Source organism: Vulpes vulpes, chromosome 9 (genome assembly GCF_048418805.1).
Source record: "Vulpes vulpes isolate BD-2025 chromosome 9, VulVul3, whole genome shotgun sequence".
Classification (NCBI taxonomy): domain Eukaryota; kingdom Metazoa; phylum Chordata; class Mammalia; order Carnivora; family Canidae; genus Vulpes; species Vulpes vulpes.
The window spans coordinates 31,052,851-31,075,921 of NC_132788.1; the positions used below are offsets into that span (position 1 = coordinate 31,052,851).

The following is a 23,071-nucleotide window of genomic DNA, read 5'->3' on the forward strand; positions in this document are numbered from 1 at the left end:
ACACAGAGAGAGAGGCAGAGACACAGGCAGAGGGAGAAGCAGGCTCCATGCAGGGAGCCCGACATGGGACTCGATCCCTTGTCTCTAGGATCACACCCTGGGCTGAAGGCGGTGCTAAACCACTGAGCCACCCGGGCTGCCCCACATTATTTAAGACTTAACCAGAGTGGCTCACCGGTTGAGCGTCTGTCTTCGGCTCAGGATGTGATCCCAGGGTTCTGGGATTGAATCCCACATCAGGCTCCCTGTAAGGAGTCTGCTTCTCCCTCTGCCTCTGTCTCTGCCTCTCTCTTTCTATGTCTCTCGTGAATAAATAAATAAAACTTAAAAAAAAAAAAAGACTTAACTGAAAACTCTTGAGTAATATATCTCAATTTACACTTAACATGTTCCCCTACAACAACCTCCTATACTGCTTTAGGGAAAAGGCTAGAAGTCTGAGAAAAATTAGAGCTCCACCAGAAATGAAACCAAAAGGGGGGCTTGGAATCCAGGGAAAGTCATTTCAGTTTCCTTGTAAACAAGTATTAATACTGACAACTCAGTGTTTACTACTGAGCATGAGTGGAAGAGATCCTGACAGAGGAACTCACAGTTGTGCTCTGTGGCCCTGGTTTGTCACCACTGAATCCTTACAGGGGTAGCTAAGCTGTTTGGGCCCCAGAAATACTAATCCCAGTTCCAGTGAACTTAGAGCCAAAGACTTCAGATCCATAGCAGCTACAACATGTGTTGAAGAATTCTTAATAGATACACATAACATCTTTCACAGGCCTTTACAAACATAATGAGGTGAGTTACTACACAAGAAAGATGAGAAAGAATCTAAGAGGAGAAAGGGACTGAAGTTATGAAAGACCTAAGGCAAGGGATAGCAAGAGGTAGTTCCAAGTGGTCACAGATTTGTGGTTTAAAGGAGTACCAGCCAAAAATTATAAGGACAAAATTAAGATTTCAGGAACATGAATAAGAATAAAGTTTTAATTACTAATTTTAGGAAGCAATGGATTCATCTTATTTAGAATTCAACTAAAAGGGTGATATGTTTAAAAGAGACAGGTTTGACCTTTTTGTGATTTTTATCAGCCCCTGGAATCCTACTGTAAACTCCTTTAAAATGTAACCTTATGGGACTAAAGAAGAGTATCACTTCAAGGTTTTTCAGTAAACTGCACATAATTTCTCCTCATAAGGACAAGGGGCCTGGGCAACTTGTGTTCTAAGCTGTGGAGGTAGAGCGTGTTGCCAGGGAGACAAAATGGTATCAGGGATAAGCCCTTCATAATCAGCCTCCATACATGCTTGCTTCTTGGGATGAAGAGCTACAAATCAACACCATCGATTTTAGGGAGGCAACTGGGGGCATATATCACTCTCGTGGAGCATTTTCCATAGGAAATGTTTAAGCTATCTAGTCCCTCTTATATACATTCTACCTCTTATATACATTCTGTCCTCTACACCAGAGCTGCTCAGGGGAAATATTTTGCCATCTCCTCATCTCCCCATGGAAGAATTTTTCCCAAGCTTCTATCATTTATTTTCTCTGCCATTGGTAAATTTGGAAAATATATCTGATCTACAGCTGAGCACCACTCTTTTCCTTCTTTCAGAGGGAGCCTATTCTTATTTTCCCTGCCTTCCTACTTATTAGTACTTCCCTGCCTGAGTACTTACCCTAAGTACTTGGTACTTGGTATTTCTCCAACAAAGACATCAGCCCTGTCCAGACTTCCAGGGTCCAGGTGGGTAAATCAGGCTAATCCTCATATTCAATTGGGAGAAACACTTGGCTCCCTATTATCCATATCCTCTAACCTGACCTTTATTTGAAATAAAGAGGATTTTTTTAGACTTCACACATTTTTTTAAATATTTATCAAATTGTTGGGAAGCTGGGTGGATGAGATGGGTGCCCTGACTGGAAGCCCTTCAGAAACTCTAAAAAGAGTGCCCAAATATGATGAATTTATTTTAACCGTAGCCAAAATACCATATGATTCAAAGAGTCTTAACCTAATATCTTTGGGTAGGCCCCAAGAGGTCCATGGACTCTGTGAAAATTTATAGAAATCTTTGCATGTTAAGTGTACTTTTCTGTCCCTAAGAAAGGTTAAGAAACATCTACCTAATTATTGAGAGCAATAAAAAATTATAAAGAAATATCAATGCCAGGTACTTTCAGCAAACCTATAATTTTAGATTATCCTCACTGCTTCAAAGCTCCAAATATATGTAAAATAAAATGACTCTATTTTCACCATTAATGAATAGAAGGCTTAGCTAAATATCTCATACAAGAATGTCTCTATTATTTACATCAATCCTATAGCAGTCAGTTTGTGTTTTTATTTTTGTTTTTTGCTTTTTCTGATAGCTCCCTAGTCAATTCATTACCATCCTCAGGATAAATAAAATAAGGAATTTTTCCATACGTTTTCAAAATTTGTTGAGTTTTGTTTGTTTGTATCATGAGGAAAAGCCAAATATTGAACAGTTGGCTACAAACTAAAAATTTACCAGTAGGCATAGAGAGTAAAGGGCTCCAAATCCCACAGAATCTTTAATTTTGGGAAACAATACACACGCACACACACACACGCACACAGAGACAAATGCAAAAAAAAAAAAAAAAAACCAAACATACAAAAAGTGTTCTGTTAAAAAAAAAAAAAAAAAAAAAAAAACATACAAAAAGTGTTCTGTTAAAAAAAAAAAAAACCAAACATACAAAAAGTGTTCTGTTAAAAAAAAAAAAAAGGCTTATACCATGAGCATATCTAGATTCTGCAGTTGAGAAATTAATGTAAAATTTTACCTCAAACCAGAACTGATAGAAATGAAGCCCTCAAAAGCACTTGAGATTCCCACATTGAAAACAAACAGCTGGTTGGGATGCCTGGGTGGCTCAGCAGTTGAGCATCTGCCTTTGGCTCAGGGCGTTATCCTGGAACTCCATGATAGAATCTGCAACAGGCTCCTGATGGGAGCCTGCTTCTCCCTCTGCCTCTCTCTCTGTGTCTCTCATGAATAAATAAATAAATCTTTAAAAAAAATAAAAACAAACAACTGAAAATGAGCCAAACATTTAAAAATTACGAATTTTACTAAGAAACAATCTACTCTAAGGGGAGTCAGCAGATGTGACCACAGGAAAATGAAAACCTCCAAAAATCCAAGATATTAGAACAACCTGACAGACTATACAATTAGCATGTTAGAAGTTATTAAAGTATAATAATAGCTAATATTTATTTAGTGCTTGATTTGTAAAAATATAAGCAGCTTGGATAGATTTGAATAAACACTAAAATTCAGCACAGAAAAATTAAATTATAAAAAGTGTGAAAAGAGTTTAATAATTGTAGACTATAGACTTGAAAGACATATATATATGTATATATATAAAGAGAGACAAAGACAGAGATCTTTTTAACTCAGTTTCAGAAGTAAAGGACTCAGGATTCAAGAAAAACATAAGTCCTCAGATTTAAAGGGCTCTCCAAGTACAGAACAGGATAAATAAAAGTAAATCTACACTTAGAAAAATGGTAGTGAAACTGCAGTACATCATAGAGAAAATCTTAAAAGTAACAAAAACAAAGAGTGAAAGACAGATTACCTGCACAGCTATGACATTTAGTTCCCAAGAGCAACATTCATAATGTCTTGAAAGTCCTAAAATTCTAAATCCAGCTCAGCTTTCATTGAAGAGTGACAGTGCAATGATAAACATTTTCAGAAAAACAAAGTTGAAAAAAATTATCATTTGCAGATCTTTATGGAAAGAATTGAAAGATGAAGAAAATTGGACCAAGAAGGAAGGAATAAGCGAAGGAAAAGTGAGCCATATCATCAGTAAACATTAGGTAAATGTACTAAGTATATTCTTTAAAAATAAAATAAAATAAACAACATTAAGGGAGGGTTACAATTGAGGTAGATCTAAAATACTGAAGCAGGGGAACAATATTAAGAATGGAATGGGGGGCAGCCAGGGGGCTCAGCGGTTCGGCGCCGCCTTTGGCCTGGGGCGTGATCCTGGAGACCTGGGATCCAGTCCCACGTCGGGCTCCCTGCATGGAGCCTGCTTCTCCCTCTGCCTGTGTCTCTGCCTCTCTCTGTCTCTCATAAATAAATAAATAAATAAATAAATAAATAAATAAATAAATAAGGAAAGTAGAATTAAAACATAAGTTTTTAAGAAAGGTAGAGATATCGCTTTAGTCTTTGTTAAGTCAATCATGTATGTTAAAATTTTAAAGGTTACCACAAAAATAGAAACAAAATATATAGTATCAAAACAGTAATAGGGAGAAGAAGGAATAGAGAAGTAAGGAAGGAGAAATAAAAACATCCAAAATAAGGGAATAAAGACAAACGGGATGTATAACAAATAAGATCATATACTTTAATAATCGTAATAAATATGAATGGATAAGCTTGATAGTTCAGAGTGAAATTTTTATATTAAATTTTTCAAATCAACAGTGAGCTAAAAGAGATATATTGAAAACATATGAATACAGAAAAGTGAAAATAAATTAATAGAAAAGGTACACTATTGCTTCTCCAAGAAATCACCAAAGGCTAAAGATTGTAGATGATACTGGTGCTTAGAACAGGCAGAGAGGACAAGTATAAGGATGGGAACTAAAAAAAAAAAAAAAAAAAAAAAAAGGATGGGAACTGGTCTTGGACACCAAGCTGGGCCATCTGGTCAATGAAGTTCCTGTAGGTGATCTCTTTCTTTTCCTTCGTTGACTTTCCTTAATGGGGCCATTTCTTGACAATTAGATACTAAAAATGGCAGTCTTTCAGAGACATAAAAGTGGTTAATAGGAACCATAATGACTCATGACCTACTGATTTAGATGGCAAATGCTCCAAGGAAGTAGTAACTGCCATTCATGGTATCATCTAGGCAAGGCAACCATTATCTGAGGGAAGACTACTGGGGAAAAATTCAGACAAACCCTATTCTCTTCTTGCAAGATGGCTGGGCACTGTGACTCTGTGCTTGTGCATCTGATCCCTTCTTTCCTTTGTGGCAATGTCTCTGTTCCTCCGCCCGACAGGCTGCATTTGATCAATGGTATATGGCTGCCACCCTGGGTAACTTGGCTAAAGCCACTCTGACCTCTGGAAGATTAGTCTTCTGATCAGCAGTTTCCTGATCCATATTTATTGTCATTGCAGAGAACTCAGAATTCTGCTGTGATCTAGCCCATGTTTTTTATATCAGCAAAATAAAGTGAATTAAATCTAAGGATGAAAAAATTAGATATACCAAGCAAATGTTAAACAACATAGACTGTTGGACAAAAAAAAAAAAAAAAAAAAAAAAGGATAGGGAAGATTTAAAAAAAGGAAAATTTCACCAAGGAGATATAACAATCCCGAACCTATGTGCATCTAAGTTGTAGCTTCAACTTTTTCAAAGCAAAAATTGACAGAATTACAAAAAAGAAATTGACAAATCTAAAGTCTCATAGAAATTTTATATACCTCCTTTAGCAACACATAATATAAGAAGTCAATGAAGTCTGTGATATAAAAGAACTGAAAAACATTAAACTAGCAACCCCTAAAAAAAACCTTATGGAAAATATACTAAGTTCTCTCTCTCCTTGCCATACAAAGAATTGTCCTGAGAGACTTCACAAGGACTATTCAAGTGAGGCTAGTTTCTCCTTGTGCCTTAGAAAAAGTCAGGACTAGAAATGCTGTTGGGGGTTTAGGAAACAACCCTAAAAGGAATGCTGAGAGCCCAGCTCAACACTAAAAAGAAAGAACAGTGACCCCAGGACTTTAGAAGGAGGTTCTCAATCTAGCATCCACAGACTCCAGGGAACTAAGCTTCCAAACTCACTGGAGCAGCAGCTTACAGGTGAAAGCCATAGGTCTCAGGTTGACCAGTCATATGTGGTAGAAGTTGACTAGGCCATAGTGGGTGATTTGGAGACTCAAGCTAAACACTGATTGGTCATCTGAATGGAGCAGACACTTCTGGGAACAGAGAGCTATAGATCAAGTTCTATAGATCAGAATGAATGTTCCCATCCCATTTCTTTTCCCCAACCAGGCTTACCAGGAACAGCAGACTTTGACAAGGTGAAGAATTTAGTTCTTAACACACCATAGCCTCCCTCTTTCCTGGTTCAGCCCAACCAACCTCCTAAAATACTTCACTTTACAGCCAGAAAGAGGCCGACATGCTTTTAGAACAGTCTCTAAACAGATACTGAAATTAATAACTCACTTGGGTTCATTCTGCCATTAAGGATCCCAAGGATATGGGAAAGTAAATAGGTTTTCAGACAGGAAGTAGGTAGGAATAAAGTTTGGAGGCCCTCCTCCTACACACACAAGCTGTACGTTTCCAAATGCAGGTTACAGGAAATGAGAGCAGAGAGAGATTAAATGTCTGATTTAGTCAGTGAGCTTCATAGCCAAGATTAGAACTCCAGGCTTCCTCTGTGTCACACTGTTGCCATATTTCCTGTTTTCCACTCTGGCTAATCACTACATGATATTTGAAAACCAGTCACCAGGCTAAAGAATGTAAAGGCTTCGGGTAATTAAGGATGTTGTTGATAAAGAGCCAAGAGAATGCAATCTATGTGTAAAATATTTTCCCATATGTATAATAAAAAATGTGAACTCCAGCTATTAGGATTAATATCCTCCTTCACTTTGCATTTGGCTATTAGGTTCATCAAAACTAGAAATTTGAAGAGTTAGGCATGCCAAAGTCTCTCCTGTTCACTTTTGGTTTTAGTTTTTCAACAAAACTTACTACCTGAAATACAAGAAATGAATCAATCAACCAATAAAACAATCTAGAACCCATATATTTTCACCAGTCTAAAATATATATTTATTATGTTTTTGATAACAGGTAATGGAAATAATATACCTTTTGTAAGAACTAAGGCATTCAATTCTTCCTGGAAAGAAACTAAAGACACATTTAAAGCAGATGGCTTGTTCTGCTATATTCATTTGTTATGTGTTCATTACTGCTATTTGTTCATTTTTATACTTTACACCAGAGATTGGTAAACCTTTTCTATAAAGGGCCAGATAGTAAATATTTTCAGCTTTATGAGCCATATAATCTTGGTTGCAATTACTCACCTCTGCCACTGCAACAAGAAAGCAGTCATGGATGGTATGTAAACAAATGAGCATGACTAGCTTTGGCCACGGGCTGGGCTGTAGCCTGCCGGTTTTCTGCTCTCCAATACAAACCATATTGTGTGGCAGGACAGGATAGCTTGCCAAGTGAACTATATAGGGTAGACCAGTTGACTGGCTTTTTTGTATGCAATAAAACTTACTTAATCTTTTCTCTTTATAACTTATTTAAATGTCTTATTTCACCAACAAGAGTATAAGCTTTTTTGATGATAGACAGAAATTTATTAATTTATTATTCTCCCTGGACTTCACACAGATGACATTTGCCAGAGGAAAGAGCATGGGTTTCACTGTCAAAACGATCCAAATTCAAATTCTGGTCCTGCCATTGATTAGGTGTGTGACCCTGGATGGGTTATGGACTCTCAGCCTCCATTTCTTCATCTGTGAAACTGGGGATAATACCTACTTTATACTGACAATGCAAATAACATATAAAGGAAATAATATAGCTTCTGTAAGAACTAGGGCATTTAAGTGTTCTTGTAAAGGGTTAAAGACATTCATGATAGCCCATGGTTTATTCAATGTAAAGCACATAATAACTGATGAGTCTGACTCCAGGTCAAAATCCTATGTGTGATCTTTCAGGCCTGACTATGAGTCATTAACAAGGCTCTGCCTGGCAGGACTCATGGGGTGAAGCTGTTCTTCCTACATCAGAATAAATAGAGTATCTGTATTTTACATAGGATATACTAATTTTCTAGACTCACTTTAAAAATCAGACTTTTCTTTTATAAGTGCCTATGCTAAAATGGCCTCGTCACAGACCATTGAATTCAAAGACTCAATCAATGCACGGCCTTATATTTTTCTCCACAAAGCTCTTTTGAGGATGATGATTGAGAAGGAATTCCAGTATCTGGCCGTGGGGGCGGAGGTGCTCAGGAGTGGCAGTACCAGCTCCCCCATCTCCCTTCAGCTTAAGGTATGTTACTACACATGGTGGTGGTATTTATTCCCACTCACACCCACACAAACCACTTGTTTGCATCCTGAGATGATGTAATGGCTACTGCTTGTCATTTTTTGTGTGACCTACTTATTCAACATGAGCTTGAAGGGCTAATACAGACTTAAAACCAATTAATGGGGGTGTAGCTGTTTATCAATCCAGTGTTAGAGGAAGGCTTGTTCTATGGTAATTACTGTGGTTTACAGGATGTCTCAAGTGTATTGTACAGAATTTACAACCCCAGTATTACAGGCTAGGAAGCAAACAATGGGTGATGAAGGCAATGTTCCAGGCTCTATTGGTTTGTTTGTTGCTTATTAAGATGAAAAGGCATTATGTAGTCAGTATTTCAATAAAAACAAAAGAGGTGCCTTTCAATATCCAAACCTTAAAGGTCACAGAGCCAAGATAAGAGGTCACACTACCAAGAAGCAAAAGGAAAGACTTAAAAGGATTGATCAATAAGAACACTGCTGTGGTTCCATTTTTCTCCTAGACATTATAGAGGAGATAAAGTGAAATCTGAGAAAACAGAATCTCCCAGTGCCTATGGGAGAGGATACAACATACTATATAATATCAAAGAGACAATCGTATTGCAATTTGTGAACAGTCAGGGGAAGAAAACTTGTTTTGGTTCTGCCAAGATTACAGAGCACACAAAAAGTGAGAAAAAGTCTAAGGGTAAGCAATGAACACCTAAGGAAAAATAAAACTTCGAAGGATTTCTTCTTTATAGATAATCAATTTGGGGATCACTCTCACTGTAGCTGAATTCCCTGAACACATTTATTCACAACTACTCAGAATGCTTCCTGCCCACCATCCCTACCAAACAAGCCCTCAGCAGTGGCTGAAAACGAGGTAATTCCATACGTGCCAGGGTGGTGGGTAATTAATGAGGTAAATTGGCTTGAGGAAAGATGTACAATGCATTCTACATCAAATATAAATGATTTTGAGAATATCCATGCGCTGTTCGCTTTTGCTAGCTCTAAGTTGAGAGCTTCCAATCTGTATCTAAATATTGCTTCTGTCAGAGATCTCCTCACTGATACCAACACTATGAGTTTTTGAATGCCCTGGCACTTCTATTCACCTCATTTCATCCCCATCCCAATTGCTCAAGGTAGATTTTATTTCCATTTAAAAAATGAGGAAAGTGAGCCTCTGAGAGATTTGGAAAGTGACCGAAGACAAAGAAGTAGTAACTTGTAGAATCAGGATTCGAGCCCCAGGCTACTGATGCCAAAGGATCGGGCAAAAGGCTATGATTCAGAGCTCTCCTCCACCATATACACTACTGGCCTGAGCAGGGGGTTCTGTTGACAGCCTGTCTGCCCCCCACTGGACAACCGTGTGACCTTTAGGAGCTATGGAACCCCTCTAGGCCCCAGTGGTCCCATTCATCCAATGGGCTATATTAACAGTCCCCCTCTTACAGAAGCATTGTGAAGATGAGATTAAGGAATTCATGTGACCTGCTTAGCTCAGTACTTGGAGTTGTGTGTGCTCAATAAATGACTTCTGCACTCATTACTCCCACAGGGCCTTTTTCTAAACTCTCTGCTTATAAGAGGCCTGGAGTCATGGTGCCCAGATTTTAAGAAGTGCTCAATAATAACTGACACCTTCTAGAAAAGAGTTTGAGTATGAGCTTGTTTCCAATGCAATGACACTTTCTACTGCTTGCTCTTGCTGGGACCCTACAGAGATATGCTCTCCTCAGGGGCCAGCCTCGCATGTAAATGAATGTCTTTAGTACATGTGCTGTCGAAGCGAGCACAGATGAATGTCTTTAGTTCTATCGAGATCACCCAACCCTGTGAAAGTTAGTCTTCCACCTATTTTGACCCCTGAAATCCATATATAAGGAAAAGCCCTTCATCCCTTACTTGGAGATTATGCTTAAATTAAAAGTTCCCTTTCTGTATAGGCCTTATGACCTAGCACTCTGAACACAGATGATCCTTTCTTTCTTTCTAAAAGTAGTCTCAGTACCATCAGAGCAAATGAAGAGGTAGAAGCCCAAGCCCAAGGGCAGGGGGCACATCAGGGGGAAGTATAAATTGTATGCTGTCATTCTTATCAATCTGGATATTTAGACCAAGACGGTAGTATCTCTCTTCCCCATTGCTCCTTCTAAGTGTAAGTATGGTGGGAAAAGGTCCTAAGCTTCCCTTTGTCATGGTTAACCCCATATGAACATAAGGAGAATCAGCTGTGTCTGGTCTTATGCAAGAGCTCAGAAGAGAGACTGACAATTCCATGCAGATGGTACAAGGAAAAGACCTTCTTTTGGTAAAAGACCCAGGATGTTCTCCAGGCCAACCCTGAAGGTCTCAACTGATAAACCATTGTTGATAAAAACAGGGACTAAATGCAGAAAGAATATGAGGCTGACAGGATGGAATGAGCTGGCCAGGACAGGCAAGGCAGGGTGAGCTGAATAGGGACAGAGAGAACAAGGACAAAAGGTAACAGGAGAAAGAGAATGCTGAGACCCAATGAACTCTGCACCATTAGACTGTCATATAATCCCAATCCATGTGAGGATGCAAGATTTACATGTATCTCAAGCTCCTCTCTGTGAAACATTTAACAGGACACATTGGTAAGTTCTGAAGAAGCTCCTCATAAAAATAGCTCCACTAGAAAGTCATTTCCCTACAAAAACCAAGAGAATTGGAGACTAGTGATGAACAGTTTAAAGAGTTTTAGGAAGCAGGGGTACCTGAATGCCTCAGTTGGTTAAAGTGTCCAACTCTTGATTTCAGCTCAGGTCATGAGATTAAGCCCCACATCAGGCTCTGTGCTAGGCATGGAGCCTGCTTAAGATTCTCTCTCTCCTTCTCTCTCTGCCTGTCCTCACTGTGCACTCTCTCTCTCTCTCTCTCAAAAAAAAAAAAATTAGGAACCAAGACAATTGAAGGAAATACTAGTATTCTTCATAATAGCTTTTACGAAGTGTTTTACCTAGTGGTACAACGCTAAATACCACCTGGACAGGGACAATGAGGCTTAAATTTTTTGAGAAGATATTGTTCTCTACCATATACACAGTGTAGTTGTTCCTTGTATCTACTTTTTTTATTTTTGCTCTGAAGAAATGGACCCTACCTATGTAGATAAAGGAATGTCCAGTGTTAAATGACAGGAAAAAGTAATAATTCTGGTGCATTCACAGGTACAGTGCAAATTTAATTACCAGACCCTGGAACAGTACCACCTCTAATTGTAGCTACTTCCTTTTATTCCTTTACTGCCGCCCCCTTGCCCTGACCTTCACCAATTTTTTCCCACAGTAAAGATCGCAAAAAACAGCTGCTCCAGAATTAGAAACCCTCTATCCTACTAATTAGATCTACTTTACTACTGGCTAAGAATAACACATGGGATACCAAGGTTTATCTTTTAATAAAAAGTATATTTAAATTCATTGTTTCTTCAGATTTTAATAATATTCCTTGAGATGGCTTTTATTTAATAAACCATATTGAGAATCACTGATAGACTATATATTTGTTGGATATTTTTCTAAATTTCTTCTTCTGAAGGAAATTTTTTAAGAGGAACATTGTTATAGTTCTACAATCCCTTATCCACAATTCCAAAACCCAAAAAGCTCTGAAAATGGAAAGTGTTCCATAACACAGTTGGCAGCAAAAACTGACCTACCCTGAATTCATTTGAAGTCAGAAACTGACCTGAACTGGCATAAGCCTATTTACAGTTTTCATTTATCCTACAATGTATTGCAAATGTAAATACACTTTTCTGCAGAACTATTAATGGGCTTTATTACATAGTGCTGCCCTAGATCCCATTTTACACGGTACATTACTATTCTAAAATCTGAGAACATCTGAATTCTGATACACATCTGGCCTCACAAGCTTCAGATGAGAATTCACGGCTCCATAAATATTTGTTAAATAATAAACAAATGAACTAAGGACTTCATGAGTGCATGTTTTACTATGCTAATCCCAGGTCAGCTTTTGAGCAACAGCTCTGATTTCCTTTGTCATCTCACTAGACCTTCATCTAAAGAGAGAGGAGCTCTAAGTCTTTGGCATTGCTGACAGCTTCAAGGTTTCTTTTGTCTTATACAGTGATAAATGGAAATTGAGTCCTGGGCCTCCACTGGATCGTTATACCACTTCATCCACTTAACCATCAGTCCTCTGCTCATCTACCAAATATTTATGAAGTGTTACCACAAGCCACTATATTAGTAAAAGAAATACAAAGATGAGGGATCCCTGGGTGGCTCAGCGGTTTAGTGCCTGCCTTCGGCCCAGGGCATGATCCTGGAGTCCTGGGATCGAGTCTGGCATGGGGCTCCCTGCAATGGAGCCTGTTTCTCCCTCTGCCTGTGTCTCTGCCTCTCTTTCTGTGTCTCTCATAAATAAATAAATAATCCTTAAAAAAATACAAAGATGAATGAAACATAGTTTACACTCTAAAAACCCCTTTCTGTATACAGAGAACAGAATGGGGGTTGCCAGAGGTCATGAGAGACAGAGAGTGGCAGAGACACAGGCAGAGGGAGAAGCAGGCTCCCTGTGGGGAACCCAGTGTGGGACTCCATCCCAGGACCCAGGATCACACCCTGAGCTGAAGGCAGATGCTCAACCACTGAGCCACCCAGGGGTCCTGAGAAATGGTTTTCTACAGAGAAGTCATAGCATGGGCAAAGGCACTGAGTATGGAAATAGTTTAGCATGTAGAGCTAGAGTCTACTTTGACTGCAGTTCAAGATGCATGTGGAAACAAAACATAATAAAAGTTGAAGAGAGCAAGATCATGGAAGGACTATGTTTCAAGCTAAGGGGTGTATACATTTTCCTCTAGGCAATGAGGAACACTTGAAGGATTTTTTTTTCCTTTTTTTAAGTAGACTCCATGCCCAGCTTGAACTCATGATCCTGATATCAACGACCTGTCCTGAGGGGCACCTGGGTGGCTCAATCAGTGAAGCATCTGCTTCAGCTCAGGTCATGATCTTAGGCCCGCCTGGGGATGGAGCTCCATGTTGGGCTCCCTGCTCCATGAGGAGTCTGACTCTCCCTCTTCCTCTAACTCTCCCCCAACTTGTGCTCACGTTTTCTCTTGCTCACTCTCTCTCAAGTAAATAAATAAAATCTTTTAAAAAGAAAAAAAAAGGCCTGAGCTTAGATCAAGAGTCAGATATTTAACTGGCACCCCTTAAAGGATTTTAAAGCAGCTGAGGGACATGATCAAATTCATATGTGAGGAGGATTCCTCAGAAGGGGAATAATTTGGAGAACAAAGACTGTGAATATGTTTCCAGCAAGATGCCCTTAGAATATGCAAATCAGTATTATTTGTGTCTTGCAGTCCTGGCCCTAAATGAAAGTTACAAAGCCCTAAATGAACTCATGAAGAAAGACAAAGATTTTCAGCACTCCTTTGCCACCCTACTTTCCTCACTTTCCCATGGAGGTCCTCAGTGACATTGTGATTTTCAAACTGGCCAAGCTTCTTCAAAAAACAAAACAAAACAAAACAAAAACAACGAGTGTTACATTCTTTTAAAATGAAGGACAATATAATAAATACTTTCTCCTTAAAATATTTTTTTTGCAACAAGAGTAGATAATTTACACAACAAAACATCATTTTTGCCTCCTTCCTTTCTCTGAGTACTTGCTCTACATCCTCTGAAAGGTGAGAGGCATCAGAACAAAATAAGAATACAGTATTCACATGCAGCCCCTGGGGGCAGCACTTGTGGCATACATTTTTTGGTGTGAATTCTGGTTTAATTAATAAAATCTAAATAAAGGCAATAAAGCCACAATTCAAACCACTGCCTGTCAGTTCTTTTATATATGTATGGAACAAATGAGTGTCTATTTATTCTTAGGTAGAGCTCAAAAGCACAGAGGAAAAAGAAATATGTATTTGCATCCTTTCATAGGAGAGTATTTAACAGTGACTACGCTTATCTCTTGATATGAAAACACTCTCTTTAGCCTGTTACTGGCTTCAGAAGAATGAGAGATGATTGACAGGGCCTTTCACATCACTTAGTATGGTTATAGTCACATGGACATTTTAATTAACAAGGAAAAGATAGTGACAGGGTTTGATCTGAGAATTATCAAACCCTCCTTAATTATTATCACCTTCATTTGTGTGTCATTTGGCTCCATTAAACTTAAGTTAGAATGTTGCCTTCTTTTGGCAGCCTCTTTTAAATAAATTTTAGATACCTACGAATGAGTCCTACATGAAGCTTCATCCAGAGTAGTTAAGTGGCTTAGTTACAGCTAGCTTGGAATACACTAGAATCTAAGCTTTGATTTCTGATTTGCTATTTATCCACAAATTTCCTATTGTCTGATTATAATCTCATGAAGAAGCCTGACTCAGAAGGTATCTCAAGACCTGAAGTTACACAAAATTGCTCAAATAAGAAAATATTTATTGAATATATTCAATAATTGAATGCTAAGCACTACCTGACATGGCCCTCATTCTACGGGCCTTAAAACACAACTACAAAATGTCAATGGCATGAATATAATTCTTCATCTGAGCTCTAGTTGGAAATCACCCACAATTCCATGAATAACCCAGGAAGCAATTCACCAAGCCTCAGTCTCCATATTTGCAAAAACAAACAAAAAGATAGGATAATCTCTCTTCCTTGTCAATTTTTCAGGATGATTGCAATTTTTCAGGACTGGGTGCTGGTCCACCTAATCTGGCCCATGGGTCAGGTCTAGCCCACCACCTGATTTTGTAAATAAAGTTTTATTGGAACACAGCCACATTCATTTATTTATGTATTGTCTATGGCTGCTTCCATGACAAGTTAAGTACATATGGCCCACAAAGCATAAAATATTGACTATCTGGCGCTATGCAGAAAAAGGTTAACCTTCGGTTTAGGTGGTTTTTCTGTATGTGCAGAAACTTGCAATACAGCATTTATATTTTATATTTGGTGCAGAAATAGACCCTGAAGCACATAAAGCCCCAGCCTTGACTGACCTTACTGCGTGGTAAATACTCAGGAATAGGATGGGGTGAGCACCCTACATGATGATTCTCTTATAGCACTTATACAAGCTGAGTCTCCAGAGCAGCCAAAAGGGACCAACAGTGCATCAAATGTAAATAAATTAAAATTTAAAAATAAACTTGGAAATGGTAAGATATTATAGAATCTGACAAGATCTCTCACCCTAGTAGGCTGTATATCCTATGGGAATTACAGGACCAAAAAAGGCAGATACTTTAGACAGGGAACATGCACTAAGTTTTCACTGAAAAGTCCTCCATGTACATCTATGTCCAGATAAATTCTTTTAAAATTGAGATATAATAAAGTACACAGCTTTCAAGTACATACTTCAATCAATTCTTATCTGTGTTATAACTGAGTAACCAGTACTTAGATCAAGGTATTGAACATTTTCAACACCCCAAAAGGCTCCTCTGAGCTCCCATTTAATTGCGTTTAATTGATAATCCCCTAAAAAAAACAGGTATTCTGGTATCTGTCATCATAAATCAGTTATGCCTGGCGTTTGAACATCATATCAATAGAATCAGACAGTATATATACACTTTTGTGCCTATCCTTTGCTGTGAACAAATCTCATTAATTCAGGATCAGTCATTTCCTCTCCTGGCTGTGAAGTCAGTCAAAACAACACAGGAAAAGAACAGAAATTAGGGCAGCTGATCCACACCGCCTACCAAGGTCTGGTAGGTTGGCCAGAGGTAGAATCTCACTATGGAGATTTCGCCCATGCAAAAACCAGCTGCACTGCAGTTTTCAAATAGTAAATATCGTCCTGCTCCCCAAGAGCTCAAGGCCATAGGCTGAAGACTCTTCTCTGTAATCAAACACTTGCCTCAGCCATGCTGGTTTAGAATAAAACCTGCACCCTCAGCAGTCTGCCTTCTAAGATCCCCACATATCTGCCAGAGGCCCGCCTCAGCATAAACCTGGCGCCTGCACCTCTGCATCTAGGGAAACATGATCACCTGTATAAGCAGCCTCCTGACGGTGGTCACAGCTGCCACAACTTTTAGCCACCAGCCGTGGTGAAAATCAAACATGTTCAGCAGTTACTACAGAATTACCAATGCTAAGGGCACACACTAAGCTAGAAACCTCAATCCTCATGCAATAGTTTGAACTCACAAACTGCATTTCTTGTGAATGCAGTTCTTCTTCCTAAAACCCAGCTCCCTGACACAGAGGCATTGGGTCTGGGAGGTGGTCTGATAGCTGGGACCTCTCTTCCACCCTGAGTTCTGAACCAACTGAGAAACACGACAAGAGTCAGCTGATGGAGAACCAAAACTATGTTCTACTCATAAAGCCTAGGTTCACAGACATAAAGCCTAGGTTCATAGACACAGATTACATCTGCAGGCAAACAGACTGCCTGATGCCAAACCCTAGAGTGAGACACTCACCAGTCCCATCACCTCAAGCCTGTCCTGACAGCAGGGAAGAGCTGAGGAGAATGTTGGCTTTCCGGAAGGTAATTCTCCCCAGAGGAAACAGGACGGGAAGGAGCTAGATTAAGTGTGCTCAATTTCTCCTTTCAAACTCACCAAACAGATGAAATCATTTGTCCTCCCTGGAGAGACACAAATGAGAGGATGAAAAGAGCTGGAAGTTTTATTAATGAGTGAAGCTTCCTCCACATTGAAGGAAACATCAGAAAAGTAAGAATCCTTCAACAGAAATGTAAACTATCAATAAACTATTAGCTAATACACTATTAGTATGGTAAACAATTAGAAATATTAAGCCATACTTAAAACATGGAGTAAATATTAATCAGAATGTGTTGTTAACTGATCAAAAACCCTTTTCTCTGACCATAAGAGACAATGTTTATAATTTTTTTCAAATGGCTTTAAATGTCAGAACAACGATATAGCTTACAAATAGGGTTTTGGGTTTTTTTTCTCATTTGTGACAGGAAGTATGTTACTCAAACTTATCAGAGATATGGACAGCTTGGGTATATAACAAAAAATTGTGTTTAAAGTGTAAGTCAGTAAATATATGTGAGAGGATACATTGCTACATACAAATTAACCAGTCAGAACACAACTTTACAATGTTGAACACAGAGTAAGCTTCCCTGTACAAACAGCACCTTTGTGACATTTTAACTTTAGTACCCCTTTCCTTCTTCCTCACACTCTCCTTCAACAGAAGCCACACCAACCTCCTCATAATTCTTCTCAAAGGCAGCCCTGTCCTCACAGGCCTCAGAAAACCCTCCTTCCTCCATGCCCTCACCCACATACCAGTGAACAAAGGCATGCTTGACATATATCAGGTCAAACAAGTGGCCCAGGTGAGCACACGCCTCAGCATTGGCTGTGGTGTTGCTCAGCATGCATACAGCTCGCTGTACTTTGGCCAGGTCTCCACCAGGTACCACAGTGGGAGGCTAGTAATTAATGATAAACTTTGAAGCCAGTGGGGTTCCAGTCCACAAACTGGATGATACGCTTGGTCTTGATGGTAGGAATGGCAGCACTGATATACTTAGAAACGACGTAACCACGGCACAACAGGCAGTAAGCCATGTTTTTACCATTGCAACTGTCACATTTAAGCATCTGGTTGGCTGGTTCACAGCATGCTTTGGTGATCTCTACTATAGAAAGTTGTTCATGGTAGACTTTCTCAGCAGACATGACAAGGGTATATGTGGCCAGAGGGAGTGGATGTGGGGATAAGGTACCAGGCTGGTCTGGAATTCCGTCAGAGCGACATTCAGGGCTCCATCAAATCTGAGGCAAGCAGTGATGGAAGACACAATTTGACCTATCGACCTATTCAGGTTAGTGTAGGTTAGGTGTTCTATCAAGGTTTCTACAACAGATGTCACAGATGCCCTCATGGTCTACCACGAAGGCACAACCACAATCCTCCATCCAGGTGGTGTGGGTGTGGGTAGTGAGGATGGAATTGTAGGGCTCAGCTACAGCTATGGAGACCCAGATGGCTAGGTAAATGGGGAACTCCAACTTGGCTATTACTTCACAGCTAAGATACTAATTATTAAAATGATAATTATAAGTCATCAATTACCTTTGTGCAAGAGCAGTCTCAGAAAGGTTAAGGCTTAAGAACAGAAAAGAGAAAAAAAAGCCAGAATATCAAAATGACAGGCAAAAAATGGTTTTATTAAAACTAAAACTGAGAAAAATACCTTCCTTATGTGAGATACAACATAAACGATATAGTGATCATATTGAAAACTTCACCGCTAAGTTAGCAAAGTCAACTAAATCTTGCATGTTATAAGATACATTTTCTAAACTAAAAACAAAAATATAAATAGTTTTTTTAGTGAAGTTTTATTCCCCCACCATGTTCATGTAGTGTTAAAACATATTATATCTCATTACCAATAAAGACACTGAAAGTGGCTCTATGCTTTTGCTCAAATAAACGCTGTAGGCTTCCTCATGGCTAATGTCTTCCTCATGTGCCATCAGTTCTATGAATGCTCAAAATCAGTGAAGCACCCCTCTACCTAGCTTCAGGAATTATTGCTGGATCCTATGACACTTACCAAATTACCATGACACTTTTCGGGTGCTCTACACACCACTGTTTCACAAATGCTCTTTAATTTAATTCATCATAGAGCTCCTGGGAGATAGAAAATAAGAGTGTTTCAGAACCTTAAAACTCTCAATGCTTGTCCAAACTGGTCCAAACCTGGCTTGACTCTAACACTGTGTTTCAAGAAAGCGGTTTAACTTACCTTTTCCTCAGTTTTTTTTTTTTTTTTCCCCATCTGCAATAGGCAGGTGATACCAACTTCATTAGGGCTCTTGTAAGCACAGAGAGGGATATTATATATTCATTGCACAGAATGGTATCAAGCACATAGTAATAGCCAGCTATTCTGCCTATAAAAGACATTCATGCATCCTCACCCATATGGGCAGTTTTAATTTATTCACTTTAGAGATTTCCAAGTCCTTATGATTCAGCCTTTGTTAATGGTAACTCTGTAATATAATGCTACTAATCATAATATAGTCAGCTCTCAATTATCATGTTCTTGGACAGGAGCATTGGTCTGAATTAAACACACACATTTATTCTCAGACACATATACACTCACACCTGGAGATTCGCACACATCCTTCTTCATTACGGGAGTGCCACAGACTGAATGTTTGAATCTCCTCAAAATTCATATGTTGAAACCTAATTCCCAGTGTAATGGTATTTGGAAGTGAAACCTTTAGAAAGTGACTGGGTCATGAAGTGGGTGGAACCCTCATGAATAAGATTAGTGCTCTTATAAAAGAGGCCTCAGAGAGCTCCCCACCCCCATCTACCATGTTAGAACACAGTAAGCTCTCACCAGACACCAAATCTACTGGTGCCTTGATCTTGAACTTCCCAGCCTCCAGAATAGTGAGAAATAAATTTCTGTTGTTTATAACCCACCCAATGTATGACATTGTTATAGCAGCCCAAATGGACCAAGACAGAGAGGTACCATGATAAAGCTGGAGGCTACCCTATACTTAAGCCATGTAGTCTTTAACTGGCTCATATAATCCCCTCAGTTTTATTTAAACTGAAAACACTGTGGAAACAGGGCAGTCTTCTCCCTTTTAAGTCTTTAAACATAGTGTTGGTGCCCTTCAATCTGAGATGGTACAGATGTAGGCAGACTTATATAATGTTAGGGACATAAAGAAGATTTCCTAATCCTATACTTACTTCCTCTCTTCTGATTCATTATAGTATATTTAAACTACTTTTACTGGTCTTTGTAATATTTCAAAAATAAAATATACCTGTTCTTGCCTTGAATCAAAGTGATATAGTAAGTTTTCTGTATTAGCTGCAATTTCTAAAATACTTTTAAGCATATAATAAGGAACAATTAAATCATAATAAATGTGCAAATAACAACAATGTTTTCCCAAGATCAATTTAAGTATCTAATGCATTAGAAAATACAAGGTTTCCTAGTAGTCCAAATTATCAGCTAGTTGCTTAGTTCAAATGCCAACTTTTTAAAATTATTATTTAAGAGGAAAATCTTTTATTTGTAACACTTTCTCTTTGGTAAATACTTCTTGCTCTTTCCCTTATTTTCATCTGGTAAATTCTTGCCAGCATCATTTGATCTGTTTTCAGAGCACAGATTTCATAAGAGCAAAAATATGTTCCAGATAAAAACCTATGAATACTGTATCTGGGAATAAGGACCACTTCTTCCTTTATACTTCTTTTGCATTGCCCAGAATTGCTGAATACTTTCTACGAAACCTAAAGGTTTTAACTCACTATTCCTTAGAATTATTCTAAAAATAAGGCTTAAGTCTGTAGGCTGCAAAAATATTTCTTTACATTTTTCATGACTGGTTGAATTATATGACATCCCATTCTTAACTGGGAGGTTGGCAATAGTTGTGGTAGAGTGGCATTATCTTGATTATCTGATAAATATATCAATTTGCTACTCTCAAGGATCTAACAACCCAAGAAAATTAGAGTAACCAAACAACTGGATATATAAGAATCATCAAGGAAAAAAAAACTTATGGCCAGTGTACTGTGTATGACACAGAATTTGAATAACATATTTTTAGGTACCATCAGGTTGAAAGATAAAGCTTTGACATGAAACAGTTAGATATCCATTAAGACACTGCTAATTCCTGAAATATCCCAGAAGATTAAAATATTCACTTAATTCACTGAGCAGTATTGAAGTGCTTATTGTGTGTTGAACATTCTATTAAGCACAAAAGCTATAATTGTGAGCAAGATGGTTGAAGCTTTCAGCCCATATGAGAAGACAAAATTAAATAAAACACAACAATAATACATAAAAAGTGCCACTGAAAATGTTGCTATTCAAAGGTTAGGAAAACCCAATTTTTAATCTCAGGTCTGCCTTAGGCCATTAATTCTGGTCTCCACTCATTGAAAGAATATATTAAAACATCTTATCAGCATATACCTTTTACCTTTGCCCCCATGTCACCATCTTAGGACATGCCCAATCATTTCTCACCTGTTTGCTCCTTCCAATCCATCCTTTATGCTACGCTAGAGAGGTACTTCTAAAATGCAAATCTAAAAAACAAAACAAAATAAAATACAAATCTGACTGCAACTCTTTTTCTGTTCATACTGCTAATAAATAAAGTATGGACTATTTTCCCACATCATTTCCCATATCATTTCTGTGTTCCCATTTCCTTATTTCTGGCCTTTTGCAATTTCATGAGGCATAAATACTCCATGGTCAGGAGACTGCCAGCTCTGGCTCCAATTTTGCCACCAGCCAGCTGTGTGTGACTAAGAGCTGTGTCACTGTCTCTCTACCCTTGGTGTCTTCATCAATAACATGAAGATGACTAAGTCATCTTCAAGTACCTTTCAGCTCTCTGACTTGGCAGGACTGTTGAAGTATAGTGGAGAGAGTAAGATTTAGTTTTGAGTTCTGGCTTTGCCAAGTAACTAGCTATATGACTTTGTGCAAGTTATTAAACCTCTTTGTGCGATTCGTTTCATTACAAATAATATAGTCGTATACAACCACGTTATAGATAATAGAGATATATATGCAGGTATAGAGTAAAGAGATAAAACAGTATCTTCTAAACTGAATTCTTCAGAAGATAAAGTGAATTATATGTTAACAATTATTTACAGTCTTATTTCTCTTTTCAGTCAAATGTTGTCATAAAATTGATTTTCTGCTCTGTGGATTATCTGAGAAAATTTAAGAATAGTCTTACTGTACAATTAAGCAGGAGTCAGCAACAGAAATACTAAGTAGCATAGAATAGGAAATGTGAAGTTCTGTGAAAAAGTTTGTATTTATATTGGCCTCTTACTAATTCCTCAAAACTGATAAAAACCATTTTTAATTGCCTGTTACTTTAATTACCTATGACTTTATCCATTTATTTTAGTGTAAATAATTAAGGCTTGACTAACTTGTCTAATTACCAAAGTTATATTAGGAATGATTCATTCTTCAAGCATTTATGTGAGTGCCATGCCAGATACTGAGCATATAAAATAAATGAGACAGTCCCTCCCCTCAAAAAGCTCACAGTCTACAGTGTTGGTGGGCATGGCATAATACTATGCAAAGTAAAATAATTCTTTCTTTCCAAGACTTGAAAATGGTATTAAAAATTGACATATAGGGATCCCTGGGTGGCACAGCGGTTTAGCGCCTGCCTTTGGCCCAGGGCGCGATCCTGGAGACCTGAGATTGAATCCCACGTCGGGCTCCCGGTGCATGGAGCCTGCTTCTCCCTCAGCCTATGTCTCTGCCTCTCTCTTTCTCTCTCTCTCTCTGTGTGACTATCATAAATAAAAATTTTTTTTAAATTGACAATATAAAAAAGTAAATAAAAAATTTTAAAATTTAAAAACTTAAAAACAATATAATATTCATATCTATGAGAAAGATGCACAAGGGAGTTTGAACTAAATGATATCAAGATCCCTTACAACTTACAATTCTAATTTTGTGATTCAGCCCACCTATCAAAAACACCAAAAAAGAAAAAAGAAAACCCTCAAAACCTGGAGCAGAATAAACTGATCTGAAAAGTAACTAACAGACTTGCCTGAAAGCTGCTCCTAAAGAAATACATCTTATTAGCTATTCTGGGAGAAAAGGGAGAAAAAGATATTGCAAATGTACAACAGGCTTCTAAGTGGAAATGGCCTTCATTTGGATGATTCCATTTATTGATTGACATTTAAGGGATTTAAGAGTACTTTGAAAGGGTCCCTCAATGGCTTTCTCCTTGACCTATTTGTTAATCACAAACTTCAGGGACTTCTTGAATGACAAGCTTGTTGGTTCTTATTCCCCAGGGTTAAAA

General features: G+C 38.3%; 1 pseudogene; it reads right to left on the reverse strand.

Moving 5' to 3' along the window:
* Window positions 1–17,340: 17,340 nt before the first annotated feature.
* LOC112934183 (tubulin alpha-1A chain-like) lies at window positions 17,341–19,347 on the reverse strand (annotated as a pseudogene).
* Window positions 19,348–23,071: the final 3,724 nt, after the last annotated feature.